Raw genomic sequence first — 16,680 nt, forward strand, 5'->3', positions numbered from 1 at the left:
ACCAAGGAGAACCTCCCCTGGGTCATCATCACAGCCTGTATGCTGCATAATAGCTATGAAGCCCGGAGAGAGTTTTTATGTGAGGCCTGAGCAGAAGAGGTGCAGCAGGGAGAGGCATCCTGGCAGTGAGAATGCCAGTGGCAGAAGTGGGGGCCAGGGTACTGGGTGCAGGAGGCTCTGGCAGATCGCCTTCTGGAGCACTCCCCTTTCTAGCTCACCTGCCCTGCTCCCAACAGAACTTACTCCCTGCTCATCCCCAGCACTACTGTCATGTCAGGCACAAATCCAAAAAAGAAAACTTTATTCCCTTCACAGTACACACCCCCCCTCCAACCCCTCCTCCCTCCCTCCCCAACACATTGAGTCCGCTCCCCCCCTAACACACAGAGCCCTCTTCCCCATCTCTCACCAACAAACAGCCCCTCCACCCCCCCCCTCCCCACCCACCAACAATAAAAAACCCTCTTCCCAGTTTGAAAACTATGTACAGAGTCTGTGTTTTTGTGCTCTGGAGTGGGGCCTCTGGGGTGGGGGCACTAAGCAGGCAGAGCCTGGGGGCAGGCAGCCAACACCTTGGCCTTGGGCTGTTCTCCTGTGGGTATGCATGCCATGGTGTGTGGGGAAGGCAGAGGGCTCGCCCAGGGGTAACAGTGCCTAGTGCTCCCCCGGGGTGGGCAGCTCCCCCTCTGGCTGGTGGAGTCCAGGGCAAGCAGTAGGGCTGGGCCCAGGCAGGTGGCAGCAGACCCAAGGAGGGGGCTGAGCTAGGGGCTCCTGCAAGCAGGAGGTGGCAGAGGACCTCCTCCAAGGCCCAGATAAGGGCCTGCTGCAGGGTAGTGGGTGGCTGCCAGGGGGCCTGCAGGTCTAGGGCCAGGGACTGGGCAGTGGCAGCCATGCATGAGACCCCCAGGCCCAGGATGGTGTCCAGAATCCAGCAGTCATCATCCATGGCCTCCATGGCCCAGCTCAGGATGTTATTTTGGCCCCGCAGGATCTGGAGACACTTCCACTACAGGGCCAGGAGCTCAGCCTGAAACACTTTCTCCCAGGCAATGTCTTCCTGCTGCCACCTCTGCAGCAGGAGGAGGGTCTGGTCCTGTGTGCACCTCTAGCACAGCCTGCACATCCAGAGGGCTCCAGTTCTGGGTGGTGGTATCCCTGAGCCTGCATCCCCCCTGGACTATGCAGCCTCTCCCCTGTGTCCAGATGCTGGCCCTGCAGAGCCAGGAGGTAGGGGCTGGATGGATCCTCTCCCCAGTGCAGGGCTTACCACATGTCTGGGGCTGACGAGGTTGGAGGCTCAGCACAGTCCTTCCCATTAGCAATGGCATCTGGCTGCCCTCAGTGTTCTGGGCCTGCAGTGAGCAGTGTGCAGGCATCCAGCTGGAGTCCCCCCATGGAGGAACTGGCACTGCTGATGGCTAGCCATGATATGGCTGGCCATTCCTTGTGACAGGGTCTGGAGCTACACAGCTGTTGAGATAGGCACTGGCCAGGGTTCCCACAGCTGCTGGTGGACTGTAGAACTGGAGAGCTGGGCAGGATGGCATGCTCCACGCCCAAGGGCCCCTCCTCTGGTGACGTGTCACTGGAGGTGTCAGGGTGGGGCGGGGCTCAGGCAGACCGCCCATGTAGTATAGACAGACAGATTGCAGTCTGGGACCCGAGGCATCAAAATGTGGGTCAGCTGCTGCATAAAGGGTGTAGTCTTGCAGCTATGGCCAGACTGACAATTGTGGTCAGTCACGGACACCCACTGTACCCGCAAGGCCTTGATCTTTATGTGGCACTGCTGTGTGGACCAGAGTTCAGGGCCTCATAAATATAGGCATTAGAGTGCCCATCCCACTCAAACTGGCACAGCACCTTTGTGTTGCCCCAGAGCACCACGAGGACACCAACCTCCTTCTGGTTCCAGTTAGACCCCCCAGGTGGATGGCACAGGAGTGTACAGGTGGATGGTGGCAGGCCTGGATGGGGAGGATGAGGCCATCATGGGTCCCGTCCTGGTTCTCTGGGCCCCCACACAACTGTCCCACCATTGCCAGCCCTGGGCAGCTGCCAGCAGCACCCAGAGCAGGAGCACAGAACAGGACTGGGGCCCACACAGCTGACGCTATGCCCTGCAGCAGCTGCAGGCACAGGGCAGGCTGCTGGGGGTATGCAGCAGGCAGGTGGCCCTGGCCCTGCTGCCAGCCCTGGGGTGCTTTAAGGCTGGCCAGGGGCTGCAGCAGCCTCTAGCAAGTGCACCCACCTGCCTGACAGCAGTGCCCTGGCAGCCGCAAGGCTGGGCAGGGCCAAGGAGGAACACAGGCTCCAGTGAAGCAAGCACAGCTGACCTGTGGCTTGCCCAGGGGATGCACAGGGCCTGCAGAGCCCTCAAGCTGCCTGTGATGTGTGCCCCAGGGCACTAAATGGCTGCAGGCTTTTATAGCCTGCAGGCAAGGGCTGCCAGTGAGGCAGCCCAGCCCTGCAGCAGGAGACGGTCCCAGCCACTAGCCATGGGACTGGCCTCAGGCTGACCCCCCTAATGGTTGGGCAGACCCAGCAGCAAATTTGCTGCCAGGTTGTGTCTACACATGTGTTACTGCACGGTTACTAATTGTGGTTAAATTTGCTACCTGCTTTTGCAGGTAGCAATTTAAGTGCAATTAAGGGTTTTTACTGTGTAGTAAGCACTCACACGTGTAGACGCATGTACTTCCTGCTCAGTAAATTAGGCAGCCATGCAGTAACGCATCTTGTGTAGACGCGCCCTGCGTGTCAAGATGATACTAGAAAATGCTGCTTAAATTCTCTTATTAGCCAAAAAGCCTCTAAATGATCTAATTTTCCTAGGGCTGATGCCTGGTACAAGGCTTGCATGTCACCAAAAGGAAATGCTTTAAGATCCTCTCAGATTAACAGTGGGCAGGTTTACACATGCTATTAATGCTGTAAGATTACTTTTTCTGGAAGCGCATCTACACATGTGCCCATGAGGAGCAAATTTGCTCCTGACGGGAGCAGTTCAGTGCAGGGCTACTCCTGGGACGGTTTCCTCCCAGCCCTGTGCCCCAATTGGCAGACCAGACATGGGGCTGGGAAACAGCTGCTCAGAGGAGAGGATAGTTTCCCAGCCCCATGACCCAATCTACCCATTGAAGTGGAGGGCTGGGAAATAGCTGCTTAGGAGAGGGGAGAGTAGGTAATGAGCAGCTCATCTACTACCTGTATTTACAGGTAGTAGAACATGGCACATTAGCCTAATTTACTGTGCAGTACCTGCTGAGCACAGTTACATGGTGACACATTACTGCACAGATTAGTCTACTGTGCAGTAAAGCATTTTGTGTAGAAGCATCAGTCATGCTTTGTTCTTCTGAGAGACTGAGGACCCCAGTGACCACTTCACACCCTCCTCTTAATTATCAGTTGTTCTCATCCAATAAAGGAACAGAAAAAAATACCATGTGAATTATGTGGCCAATCAAACCTGAGAGATTCAGCCTTAATGTTGGCCATTGAGTGTCCTTGCACCAAGTTTCTATAGTCCCAACCCCAAACATTCAAATAATACAGGTTAAGCCCCCTAATTATAGAATCATAGAAAATTAGGGTTGGAAGGACCATCCACAACTAGATTGTTCTAGCCAGGGCTTTGTCAAGCCAGGCCTTAAAACCCTCCAAGGATGGAGATTCCACAGCCTCTCTAGGTAACCTGTCTCAGTGCTTTACCACCCTCCTAGTGAGAAAGTTTTGCCTAGTATCCAATCTAAGCTTCCCTTGCTACAACTTGAGACCATTGCTCCCTGTTCTGGCTTCTGCCACCACTGAGGGCAGTCTAACATCACAAGGTTGGTTTAAAAACCATAACATTTTGTAAATAGTATATGTCAGATACTTCTATTTATCTTCTGATTTATAAACCTTAGATTGCATTCTCAAGTTTTCCTGTACATTTATGGGACCTAAAAACTTAATTTGGTTTAAAATGAAAGCAATGTTTCACACAGGACACCAGACACAGAAGACTTGAGAACAACAATAAATAGCATGAGATAAACTATAAAATTGTGAGTTGCCAATGTCTAAACTTCCTGGGACTGGTACACAAAAAAACTGGGATCCATGCATTTGAATAAGGAAACTGTTCAAGGAAATGATTCTGCTCAGGGGACACTCCAGCAAGCTAAATTCATTTTGCACATGATTCACAGTGCTCACTCAGGTCTCAAAATCCTTGCTACTTCTTTAATAAGAGCAGTGTGAGGGTCTCAAAGCATGTCACTGCTCTTCCTCAGTGAAGCTTCACAGTCCCTCAGTGAGGTAAACCAAGTAATGCTGGGGTTGCTAATTCCCCAGGGATTTTCTGATGAAGGTGTCCATGCAGCAGCTGTTTTACTGCACAAGCAACTCTGCACACTGGGCTAGGGAGGAAGCAAAGGAGGACCTGGTGGGGGAGATTGAAACTGCAGAGGGAATTTGTAATATTAATTAAAAATAAGCAGTGGTTCCTCCAGCACTTCCCCTTGAGGTGTTCAGGGAGCATTGTGAAGGCATCACTCAGGTGTACAGAACCTATTTGCCAGGTTTGCATTTAGCCAGGAAGTCAAAATAATCAAAAAATCCTTTTTGTGCCCAGAGCTGATTTAGAATATTACTTTTCCATTGAACTTAAAAGGTGTTACTGCCAACAGCATAGCACCTTCTAATGTGGTGATTCTCAACCTTTTCAGATTTAAGACACCCCTTGCTAGATTCAAGGCACCCCTCAAAAAATGCCAGTTCTGAGCTCTCACTCATTTTTTTGATTACAGAAAAATAATAGAGCAATTCTTTTGTGTCAAAGACCTTAGCCTACAACAGGTCAGGATGTTTTTGACACTATATTCCTGTATTAAAGCTCTCAATTTATCTTGTGAATCATGCAGAGGTGTCTGCACATGTAGCAGTGCTAAGATTGTGTGGCATTCCACAGCACACTTAAAAGCATCTCAGGGCATGCCGGGGTACCGCAGCACCCTGGAAAGAGCCACTGCCCTAATATTCTCATGGTACAGAGTGAATAGAAACTGGAGGTGAAAAGCAGGACTTCCTGCCAATCCATCTTTTATTGTGTTTGTGTCTCACAGGAGTATAGGAACTGTCAACACCTGCCCTGTCCAGTTTCACAGGGCTCCAGGGACTTTTCTCTGATAGTATCCAGGAGAAGCTGCTTCCAAGACAGGCACAAGAATATCACAGTAACAGGTGTGGGATAATCTGCTCCCTTCTGGTCTGTAACAGGAAGAAACTGCCTCAGGCCAGAAGCAGAAGGATTAATATAATTTTCCAAATTGTCATTATTAATTATGATGATTCTGATTAGTTTCTAGATTCCTATAAATGTCCAGACTTTCTTTGACTCTTCCTAAGCTCTCAGCCTCAGCAACTTCTAGTAGTTGAGAGGCCCATAAGATGGGTGCCCTTTCATATTCCCTTTATTAGTTCGGAATTTGCTACCTTTCTGTTTCCTTGATCATTCCCTTGTCGCAGTTTGAGAGCACAAAGACAGATTCGCCACATCTTGGCCATTGGTCTTGATGGGGGATTCTGAGCACTACTGTGACCCAAATGATGCACGATGGTACCTGTTCTAGGAGGTCTCCTATCCAAGTATTGATCTACTGGGACACTGCTCAGCTGGCTGTACCAAAGCACTGAGCAAGATGGTGTCGTCATCAGCTGTACTAAACAACTTCAGGGCTGGCAGCCATCACTCTGGGGATGAGGTTCAGGAGCTACTAAGAATGAGAGCTGCAGTGACCAAGACTGCTTTTGTGTCATGCCTGTCACACAAGGAACTGAGGTGATTTACATGTGGCTCTTTTTCAATATCTGTGACTTCTGACACTCTGGGATTTGGCTTGTGGGTGGCACCCCACAGAGGGTGGCACCCTCTGAGAGCTGAAGCTGTCTCCCTAGTAGCCTAGGGAAGAGCTCTAAATCTTCCAGAGGTGAGGAGGCTCCTCCCTCCACCCCAAAATTCAGCAAAGACTATAAATTGGAGAGCAAAGCTGAGCCTGCTAAGGTCAGCTCAGGCAGAGGAGTAGCTGGAGAGAAGCACTGCCCTTGCTGTTTGCCCAAGTGTAGGGAAATACAGGTTATGTCAGTTATAAAATGAGGCATAACGTGCAGTGCTGATGGTAACTATTGTAATGAACTGGTTAAGCTGCTTGTAGGTGCTTGAGCACAAGCGTGGAGACCAGGGGTGACGTGTAGGGGGTGCACATGGGTGCATGTGCACCCCCTGAGCATGGCAGTGCACCCCCCACAAAAAGGTGCCACTGACAATGTTGGTGGTGCCTGCAAGCAGTCGCCACTCACCACCCCGCCACTGACACCACCAGCGTCATCTGCATGTGATACATGATCACCACTGGTTGATGCTGCCGGTGGCATGTGTGGGTGATTGCCAACCCCTGGTCATCACTCCCCACCTCCCCACCCCCACCACCGACAGCACCGGCGGGATCTGTGGGAGCTCCCCGCTTACTACCACCGCACTCCTGCTGCCACCATGCCCCCCACCCCAGCCACTGGGGGCATGTGTCATTCATGCTGGAGTCTGTAGGAAACAGCTGAATCCCAGCAAAGGAGCCAGGAGTCCTCACCATACCTGCATGGTGTCCTGTCAGTGAGATGGGGCAGGACCCTTGGAGTAGGTCTGCTCTGTGGCCCTGGTGTGTCTGGGCAGAGATGTCCCTGAGCATCTCTTGTTCATGCATAACAAACCTGGAAGCAGCTCAGGACCCACCTGCAGCTGCTCCCAGGCAGTCCAGAACTTCAGAACATAAGAACTGCCATTTACTGGGTCAGACCATAGGTCCATCTTGAACAGGGTATGACCAGAGTTTTTCCACTGTTCCTTTCTCACTTGCAGCCTCCACCATTTAAGGTCTATGAAGTTCTGATTCAGAGGCTGTATCCCTAACTCCTGTGCTCAATAGCTACTGATGCATTTTTCCTCCAAGAATTCATCCAATCCCTTTTTGAATCTAGCTAAACTGTCAGCTTCCACAACATCCTGTGGCAATGAGTTCCTCACTTCAATTACACACCGCATGAAAAAGAACTCCTTTGGTTAGTTTTAAACTTAGTACCTACTAGTTTCATTTTGTGACCCCCAACTTCTTGTATTGTGAGAGAGAATAGATACTAAATCCCTATTGACTTTTTCTTCACCATTTAGTATATTGTAAACCCCCCTCAAATATCTCTTTTCTAAATTGAAGAAGCCTAGTTTCTTTAATCTCACCTCGTGTGGAAGCCCCTCCATACCATTAATCATCTTTGTTGCTCTTTGTACCTTCTCTAGTTCTTCTATATTCTTTCTGAGGTATGGGGACCAGAACTGGGCACTGTGTTCAAGGCACAGATGCAACATGGATTTCTAAAGGGACATAATGACACTTTCTATTTTGTTCACAATTCCCTTCTTAATAACCCCTAGCATTTTGTTTGCCTTTGATGACTGCTGAGCACTGAGCTGACCAGAACCAGTGGCGTACTGGGGTGGGGCATGCTCCCTGGTGCTGGTCTGTGGGGGACGCTGGCCAGGTCCTCCAGCCAGGGAGTACTTGGAAGCAGGGTGGAGAAGCACCGGTGGCAGTACCAGTTTTGCCAGCAGCACTTCCAGTTTCACCACTGGCATTTCTGGGCTCGGCAATCGGCTACCGGGGGACCCACCCTGCCCCCCACTTGGCCACAGATGGGGGTGGGGGGTGCAAATGCAAGCATTGGCCCCCAGGCACCAGAGACCCATGGTATGTCACTGACCAGAACTTCCTGTTATTGCACAGGAAAGAGACTCCAAGGTCTCTTTCCTGTGCAATAACAGCTAATGTAGAACTCACCATAGTGTAGGTATAATTTGGGTTATTTTTGCTCAAGTGCATCACTTTACACTTACCTACATTGAATTTTACCTGCCATTTAGTTGTTTGTTAGTTCAATAGTGCCAGATCCTTCTGCAGTTCCTCACAGTCCTCCTTGGTCTTTACCTCTTTGAATAATTTTCTATCATCTGCACATTTGGCCACCTTGCTACTCACCCCCTTTTCCAGATATTCACCCTTTTCCAGTCTAGTGAGTGACTACAGGAGAAAGGAGGGGCCCTCAGAGCAGCTTCATTGTCCCATATCTGGGTTTGTTCCTTGGGACCAACTGGGCAGGCACCACGCTCTGGAGTACCCAGCCATGGACACACCGGGGGGGTGAAGACATACATGTCCTCAAAGCTCTCTCTCCCTGAGCCCCATGGGCCTTTGCTGGTGTGGACAGAGCACTGCTGAGTTAGGGGCCCGTGTATCCATGGCTACAGTTGGTAGCTTGTGTGAGACTGCTGCCCATTGTACCAACTGCAATTAGCTCACTGGGCAGGTCTCCCCTGTACCTGAGCCATGCCAAGGACACTGCATTGTCCATGTAACAGACTTGGAGTGGGCCTCTTCTGCTTCACCACAGTGCTCCCTCTGACAACACACATGTGGCTTGTCTTCTTTCACCTGCCTCCTACCTGTACTTAGACCACAGGCTTCTGGGGGAAGAAACAGTCTTTTTGTTCTGTTTGTATGCATTCAACTGCAAAATGTTTTAGGTCCTAAACAGACCTGGCTCCAGGGGTTCTACCCATGCCAGCTTCACTCGTGGCCTCACGGGCCTCCTAGAAGCTCTACTACTAGCAGTGCCACTGCAGCTGGGGCCCTGGGGTGTCACTCCCTCCAGGTTGAGGTGGCCTGAATCACACCATGGCTCTCTGGCAACTACTGCCACTGGCCAAAGTAAAACAGTAGTTTTCTTAGAAAGTACAACTCAGGGGAGCAGAAAAGCAGAGGGCAATGTGAATTAATTCATCCAGCTCTGTCAGGGCTCAAAAATGTGCCTGAAGCGCCCTCATGCCCTGAAGGCTGGCTGGGGGACATAATGCTGCTAGTTGAACCTATACCAGGTTCCCCCAGAGGCTGGGGCATCCATCTAAGGAGGATCAGCTACATCTGGATGCAAGTTTTTCATGGACTCACCCCCAAAGAAAGCAACTGTGTCAGCTCTGAGGCCGTGGGGTGGGCAGCCATATCTGACGCTTACACTCTGGCACTCCCCCACCCCGGATGAGCCAGTCCAATTCCCACACTGCAGACACCATCACAGATTTCAATGTCTTGCCCCCAACTGAAGAAAAAGTCACTTACACCACTGTCATCAAAATAGGGGAGTTGCACATTACCAAGGTATACAAAACCCCTAATTCGGAATGACTGAAGCCAGCACTCCCAAGTGCACCAATCCCAGCTCTGTATGTTGGTGACTTTAACAGCCACCACACTGTGTGGGACTATGAAGCAAATGAAGCCAACAGCTAAGACCTTATGGACTGGATGTCCATGAAAGAACTGCAACTGGTTTTCATTCCTAAACAGCAAGCAACCTTTCATTCAGCTTGCTGGCAACATGATTATAACCCAGATCTTACCATCATGTCCAGTTATCTAAGTGAGACCATGCTCCATGCATCCTGCAATGTACTCCCCAACTTTCCCAACAGCCAACATAGGCCCATCATTACTTATATTGGCATTGAGATCCTTGTGATTTTGCCTAAGCTGATCATATGCAGGAACCTAGCCAGAACTGACTGGGTCTGCTACAGGAAAGCTGTTGAAAAGGTTGTGAAGGCTCTGCTAGAGTCTTTGGATTCAGCCAGATGCCAAAGGTGGATTAAGTGTGTTGAAGGTCTGGACTTCATGTACTCTAGTTGATGTGCCTGGGCTCTATTACAATGCCTTGGAGCTGCTAATCCGGTGGAATATCAGATCCCAAAACTCCATCCCAACTCAATAGCTTCTAAATTGATAGATAAAACAAAAGGACCTCTCGACAAAAACACCAAATGAGAGATCAGTCGTCAATTACACTGGATAATGACATCAATCCCTATACAAGCCCCTACCAACAGTAGCATAGACAAAGTGAAGGAGGGGTTAACTACAATGAAGAAACAGAATGCAGCTGGTGGAGATAGTATCCTACTACAATTTCATCTAGGCCCCAAGGGACTCCAGTGGTTAGCAAAACTATACACCAAAACCATGGAATCTGGATTCATACCAAAACCATGGCAGGAGGTGATGATCATTGCAGTACTCAAATCAGGTAAACTGATCGATAACCTGGAAGCTGTAGGCCAATATCACTCCTTTGCACAACCTATAAACTCTTGGAATGTATCATCCTCAGGAGTATCAGCCCTTTTATCGAGTCAGGGCTCCCTGATGAACAAGGGGGATTCTAGCCTAAGTGAAGTTGCTGTGACCAAGTTTTGGGCCTTGTAACACATATGGAGGCTGGTTTTCAGAAAAAGTCCAAGACTGGTGCAGCCTTTGTACACCTGTCATCAGTCTATGACATGGTCTGGCTTAAAGGTCTGACACTGAATCTCACAAAGATTATACCCTGCTACCAAATACTATGCCTGATATGAACAATGCAGAGTAATAGGTAGCTATGTGTCCACTTGGATGACAGAGTCTGCTTGCCCTGGTTCCTCAGAAATGAACTGCCAGAAGGCTCAGTACTAGCACCAACTCTGTTTAACGTATATGCAAGCAATATGCCATCAACGAAATCACGCAGATTTGTATATGTGAATGACCTTGCTTTGGTAACACAAGCAGCCACCTTCAGTGACATCGAGTCTACCTTGAATGAGGACCTGAATACTATGGAGGAATATTTTCAGAAATGGAGACTTGTGCCAACCCCTCCCCCCACCCCCCCGCAAAAAAAACCCCAAAAGCAAAAAACCAACAGTCTCTGCATTCCATCTTGATAACAGGAATGTTAAGCACACCCTGAAGGTAACTTTCTGTGGCAACACGGTGTAGTATGACTCCATCTTATCTCAGAGTGGGGCTGGACCACTCGTTATCCTTCCATGACCACCTGAAGAAGGTAGCTGCCAAGACAAAGATAAAGGTCATTTTGGTCCAGGAGTTGGCAAGCATAAGCTTGGAAGAACCAGCATCAGATTTATGGACATCAGTGCTGGCCCTTACATACTCCATAGCTGAGTACTGTGCACTGCTATGAACCAGAAGCACTTACATTCGACTTGTTGACAACCACCTGAACTCTGCAATATGGCACACCACTGGAACCCTCAAGTCAGCCCCAATGCCTTGGCTGCCTGTGCTGTTGCACATCACTTCTCCACCCATTCTTCATGGGGCAGCAATTCTATGGGAAATCCAGTGAATTAAGGAAAACAAATGTCTCTCCATCCATAAGGACTGCAACCATGCCCCTCACCATCTCCTAAAGTCACGCAAGCCCTTCTGGATCCACCTGCTTAACTTTCAACAATGACTTCAACCCTGATAAACCTTGGAGAACTGAATGGAGTTCACAGGAAGTCCCAAATAAACATATTGTCATAGATCCAATGCAGAAGGCATGTCGTGGCTTTGATCTCCCACGATGCTCATAAGCAACTCAATCGTATCTGCACAAACTGTATCCTCACAAACCATGGAAAATTGCTTGATGCACAAATGAAAAATTAAAAACTCTCCAGTGTGCAACTGTGGCCACCCAGAGCAGACCATGGAGCATATAACAACTCAGCCTGATCCACAAATATGAAGGAGGTATCACAGCAATACACTCTGCTGCTCGTGATGCAGTTTTCTGGTTCAACCACCTAAATGTAAAATTATAGTTGCTGTTCTGTATCTAGATCAACCATACAAAAGAAGACTGCAGTCCCATGAGCACAGACTTCCTGGAGGAAGAAGCTTCATCCTGGAACTACCTTACTATCCTGGAACTACTTGTGGGCCCAACTTACTATTATGGGCAGCAGGTTCATCCAGAACAGAGACCTAGTGGTGTAGAGCTCCACTAGGGGCAGAGCCCCTAGAACCTGGGGATACCTGGTAGTTCTCTTTCAGAAGGTTATGGAGGGCAGATATCCATGGCTACCTACCTTTTAGAGTTCTACTACCAGTCACAAAATGCAGGCATGGAGATACTGATACTAGGATTGTGCAAAACAGCACAGTTTCATTTCAACTTCCATTTCGCCATTTCGATGAGACAGGGTTTCATTTTGAGTTTCATTTCAAAAGCACTGTTCTGTTTCATTTAATCAAAACTGTTTCGACGCTGTTTCGATGCTGTTTTGATGATGTTTCGACATTTCACCCGTAGGCTATAATGGGGAAGCACAAAACTGCTTATAACTTTGTCATTTTTGGCATATTTAAATGAAAACAGCAGGTATGGTAGCTCCTTCTAAGGGTATGAAGCCTGCTAAGTTTCAAGGAGATAGGTGAAGGGGTTTCTGGGAAACTGCACCTCAAGCTGCTAACAAGCAAAACTCGTGATGTGTGACTGTGTGTGTGTGTGTGTTAAGGGTACCCTTACTGGAGCTGGGGCCTCTACAGGACATAGAAGTATGCCCCAATGAGGTCTCCTCCTTTCCTACAGCCTCAGTTCAGTCCACCACTTTAAATGACAACAGGTAATAACTTAGTAAGCAGCACAGTAGCACCAGCAGCATCTCAGGCACCCAAACAGTCACAGTCAATATCAGAGCAGTTCTCCCCCCACTCCCCCGCATCCCTATCCTTACTTTCTGTTTCCCCGCAGGCAAGCCCAGCTTCAGCTTCGAAACTCAAAATGTTTTGAAACTTTCAAAATGTTTCAGCTGCCCTCGTTTGGTTTCAAGGCTGTTTCTAAGCCTTTCATTTTGTTTCGATTTCGCTGTTTCAAGCTTGAAATGAGTAGAAACAGCATTGAAACAAAACAGCCAGTGAAATTTCACATAGCCCTGACTGATACTACTTTTCCTGATAGATGATCCTGCCTGTCTGCTCCAGCTCATCTCTCTATCAGTAGGGAGGGCAACACTGTACCATGGAAATTTGTCATCCTTTTGTAACCCAGGCGGTACTCCAAGAGGTACCCCTGTCCAATTGAAGGGATCAAAGCAGGTGCACAAGCACTGTGGGAGGTGTAGGGACTCTCCTCCCCCTATAGAGCAGAGCCAGATCACCACTGGGGACTTAACCATATACCTTTTAATGAGAGAACAGTACTGGGAACATAACAGGCATAAACCAGGAGGTATAGGGGACACTACAACGCCTCGGGGGGGCAGGATTCAACAAGGGTTAGACACTTACAATCATAGACATATTCATCCAGTTGACAAAAGACAGGGTTAACAAAATATAAAACACAAACAGCAGAACAAACAATACTGGTTGGTGAAATATAAAAGGCACAAAATACAAAATGTTAAATAACAAGGAATATAGGGCCTAGGTACCTGGAGGGAGAGAAAACACAACAGCCCCTTTCCAATGCAATAAGGATTTCTCACTGTTACTTCACTCACCCCCAATCACCCCAGCTGGGACTTGAACTCAGATCACCTACACGGTAAGCAGAAACTCTACCACAGTGCTTCTCAAACTATCTAATGTGGTAGACCAGCAATTTTTTTTCCAGTGGGCCAGGGACTGGTACCTGGTTCAGCTGGTGGCGGCAACTGCATGTAACAGCGCTACACAAATGCGCGACCAGCTGTTTGTTTCTCTTTCCTCACGTTGCACGACGTGACATCACCTGGAGTGTTGGAACATACAAACTGTGGCACTATGACATATTAATGTTATGCTTCTGAAAATATATTTCTTTCTTTCGTGGCAACTCGCTGCGGACCGGCAAGTGGCCGGTCCGCGGACCACCACTTTAAGAAGCACTGCTCTACCACATAACCACCAGTGCTGAGGAACCTCTCCTGCTAGCCGCAGCCTCTCATAGGGGATCCTGGAGCCCAGCGGGGAGCCTCTCCTGCCGGCCACACCCCGCACTGCTGAGGGTCCAACTGCTGCCTGCAGGTCCTGCTCCTTCAGGCTCTTCTAGGGCAACTGCTCCCGCCCTGCTGGCCAGCTCTTGCCAGCTCTTTGAATCTCCTTCCTTGTGGTCCCTCGCTGGTCTCTCCTGAGTCAGCCGCGCTGCCCCTTTTATCCCCCTCCAGGTGACCCAAGGGGTCAATCAAGGGACACAGAGAGTGACTCTCTGGGGTCTGATTGGTGAGGAAAGGGAATCCCAAGTCCTCCAAACTTCTTTTGCCCTTTCAAAACCCCTGGGCTAAGTCACTGCTAGCTAGCCTGTCACACTTTCTATCAACTCTGGCAACTTTGGGTTTCTGTGGGTCACTGTTCCAGTGAAGTTTCGCTTGGACTGTTGTGTCCCTACTGTTACACACCGACTCCATGCGGCGCCCAACGACTAGGGAGATGATGATCTAATCGCTCATGGATCCTGTTACTCATTAGCCAGAGCAAACCGAGAGCAAACACCAGCACACATTGCTCACAACAGCTTTATTCAAAATAGAGACAGCTTCGGGCGAGCTCCCTCACAGACACGCAGCCTGTGAAACCAGGGGAGAAGCACTAAACATTAGTTCTTTTTACATTTTATACATGTTGGTTTATGCTCATTAACATTTGTTCCACCTCTGTCCCCCCTTCTGTTCCACCCGTTTCTCTTCCCATCTCAAGCTCCACCTCTGTTTACTGTTTACTTCATTAGCATGGAATTGCCTATGCATTTTGTTAATTTGCATGTATCCGCTAAGAGCGCATACGTAAGACTTTGACCTCCTTTTCCTCCAGTCACTTGCTGGTTCTTTCTGGTTTCTTGCTGACTTCTTCTTCATCTCCAAGGTCTTGCTTCTACTTTATCTCCTGATGATAGCTGGTGGACTGCATCTTGTTCTTCTTACACGATGGGCTCTATGCTTACAACACTATGACCTTGTTAGAAAACTGCTTGCCTAAGCATTTGCAATGTTATTTTTATATACCATTTTGCCTTGTGGTCAGCAAGTTTGCTGAGACACAGAAAAAAACCTTTATTCAGCTGCAAATCCAGTGGTCCCCAAGATCCAAATACAGTCACCCTAACACCTGCAGCATGAGCCAAGGCCATTAAGGGAAAGAATAAACCCCTAATTCTCTCCTCTTGGTTAATAAATATTAGACCATGCTATTCAGAGGTGGAGTTCAGCTGAGGATGCAGCAAAGGTGTTCCCTAGAGCTGGATGGAAAAATTAATTACAAAAATAAATCGAAATCAGCCTTCCCTCCCCCTTGCATCCCTGCATCTCTCTATGCCTGTCTTACAGGCAAAATCCCTGTAACGGTGTCAGGGCCTGAGTCAGTCAAGACACCTCATCCCCATCACAAGAGCTTGCGTGCCTGCCTCAGACCTGTCCCTGGAAGACCCCATCCTGGAGCACCCCCTGCCATTTGGCTTGAACTCTGGGAGTACTGGGTCCTGGAAATGTGGCAGAGCAGCTACCTAAGAACAGCCCTAAGCATTCAGTGGCACGCTTAGGCTTGCTATTTCAGGTATGCTTATTGGTGCACACCCAGTGCCATTGTAAAGCTCTTACATTGCCTTCTGTCCTGAGCTTGTTTATGTTGCCCATAGGTGTGTCCAAAGGCAATGCAGAGATGCCCTCAGCTAAGTAGAGTCCTTAGACATAGTGCATTCCCATCACAGAGAAAGCTGAGACTCGCCATATAAACCAACCAAGCCACCACGCAGGACTCATGCGCACCTCGATTATACCAGGGACTTTGCCTTGCCAGCATAGACAGGCTCAGACTTGAACTGAATTCCTGTTCTGTGCTACAGCTGGGGATCTTGTCCTGGAACTATCCCAACCACAAGGTACTTTGGGATGGCCTGGGGAAAGGTCTGGTTCCACAGTGGTGCCCTCCCTGCTGGGATTTTCATGCAGACAGGACATTACAGCATGAAAATTTATTGAGAGCAAGGGTGCACAGATATAAATATCTGCAGCTCCTTGCTGTGAGTCCCTGCTCTCCATGGCTCTAATTACTGCTTTTGCCCTGGGTATGCATCAGCTTAATATGGAAAATGAGAGTGGAGGATTTATTGCTGCTACTTCTTATTCTTTCATTTTTTATATTAAGATATGTTTAATGCATTGCAGCAGAGACTCAAATTAGTAACAACAGCTAGACTTCAATCCTGTTGCCAGAGAAGATGGTTTCCAAGAGGTTTCCAAGAGGCTGGGGATAGAGTCATGCTGGTTACAGCAGTAGTCAAATACAGTTGTCAAATACAGCTCTGGCTGAATCATGATTGACAACTGTTTCCCAACACAATTTCTGTGGATGGGGCATTGTGGTGGTTTATATAATGCTGGAGGGACAAGACAATAAATACGCTATCCCCATAGACAGACCATGGCAGGTTGCAGCAAGGCTTGTGAGGCACTGAATCTGTAGAAACCATTTTGGCTGTAAAGGCTTAAAAACACATGACCTATAAATCAGTTGCATTGATTTTGGTGATGTCCTCTTTTAGGCCAGCACAAATTTTGGTCCCACAGAGTCAAGTTTGGCTCCAATATTCAGACACTTGAAAGATCAATGCTGTGTTGCAAAGAAATACTAGTTTCAGATAGTTGTACAGGACCTACACAAGAATAGCATCTGTTATTCATCAGCAAAACCTACCATAACAAATTTTGAGGATGAGGATGCGCATACAGGCCACACTGTGCAAGGGAGCAGCACAGGGGCTTTTTGACCCCTGGATATCCAGAGGGCAGTG

This window comes from Alligator mississippiensis, chromosome 8, assembly GCF_030867095.1.
Source record: "Alligator mississippiensis isolate rAllMis1 chromosome 8, rAllMis1, whole genome shotgun sequence".
Taxonomy (NCBI): Eukaryota; Metazoa; Chordata; order Crocodylia; family Alligatoridae; genus Alligator; species Alligator mississippiensis.